Here is a 1,549-nt window from a genome sequence, read left to right as displayed (position 1 = left end):
CTTGCCCACGTGGGGGCGTCCCAGCCACAGGCCCAGCCGAGGCCCCGGGAGAGCCAGCCCTGACCCCCTAGCACGGGAGTGAAGGAGGTCCCAGGGCCCGAGTGGCTCTGGACGCGGCAGAGCCCAGGTCAGCCACCTCGCTGCAATCTGTGCAGACAGCCGCCCACGGAAGGCCGGAGCGTCTCCGAAAGGCTCCTCTTACCCTGGAGTTGAGGGGCTGCTGTGTGGTTTTCTGAGCCTTGGACCCCCCTGCCCCACTCCACTGGCCTGTGGCCCCAAGGACCATGTCTCCCGTGTGTGTGAAGCAGAGCCTGCGGGGGCTTCTCGCACCCGCCCTCCTGTCCAATGAATGCCCGCTGCTGCTGCCCTGGACACAGAGGGCAGAGGGTCAATCCTGCCCCTCTTGGGAGGGTCGCTGCTGAGACCACTCAAGGATCGTCCCCTCAGTCTGCTCACCTGCTCCCGGCTGGAAGTGAACCATTGTGGGGAGTCCCGTGGGGGCACCTGGGGCTCGGGCAGAACCAGGAGGGACAGAGGCTCCTGTTCCCGAGTGGCTGCTGCTGTTCAGGTAGGCGGCTCACCTGGAGGAGCACCCGGGGGGGGGGTCAGGAGGCGTCGCTGGGCCCCCTGCCCCCCTGACGCCCCTGCCCTTGTCCCTCTGTCCTGCCCACCTCTGGGCCCGGCCCAAGTCCAGGTCCCCGCTTCTCCCCAGACACCTGCCCACCTGCCCTGCGCTCCTGCCTCAACGGTCCCTCTCCATCCTCCCCCTGGCTGCAGGCAGGTCCTGGAACCCAATCTAGGGCAGGACGTTTCCGTGTAAAACCGACGCTGCCAACACGCCAGTCCCAACTGGACACACACTGTGTGATTTCACCGGATGAGTTCCCCAGAGTCAGCTTCATAGAGACAGAAGGGAGGCAGGTGGGTGCCAGGGGCTGCGGCAGGCGGGTGAGGGGTTAGTTGTTAGTGGGGCAGAGTCTCAGTTTGGGAGGACGAGAGTGCTCTGGACATGATGGTGGAGCTGGTTACAAGACAAAGTGAATGTACTGAACGCCACTGAACTGCCCAGATACAAATGGTGTTACAGGAAGTTTTATGTTATGTGCATTTTACACCTGGAAAACACAAATATGTGTATTAAGTGAAAATGAAACTGACTCGGTGCCCACAGCCCCAATATAACACCTGCACTGACCCGGCCTCTGCCAGCCATACAGAGCCTTCACGTGGAGGGCAGCTCGGGTCCCCCTGGTGTCCTGCATCCCTGCCCGCCAGCCCCACCCTGGCTGTGCCCCTCCTCGCGGCCTCTGCCCACCCCCACTCTCCAGCCTCAAAAGGCTGAGTCAGTGGCTGCCCCCTGGCAGCAACTGGGCCCCGTTTGGGGTCTCACATCTCCCTCCAGGGACCCTCAAGCGGCCCAGTAGAGATTCTGTCCTCAACACCCGAACAGCAGCAGGTGACCGGAGCGCCCCCACCTCAGCCCCCCCTCCGGGGTTGCAGGGGAAAGGTCAGGGGGCGCCCCAGCTGGAAGGACCACACAGCTGCCCAG

Source organism: Capra hircus, chromosome 25 (genome assembly GCF_001704415.2).
Source record: "Capra hircus breed San Clemente chromosome 25, ASM170441v1, whole genome shotgun sequence".
NCBI classification, from domain to species: domain Eukaryota; kingdom Metazoa; phylum Chordata; class Mammalia; order Artiodactyla; family Bovidae; genus Capra; species Capra hircus.
Note: the sequence above shows the minus strand (reverse complement) of the source record.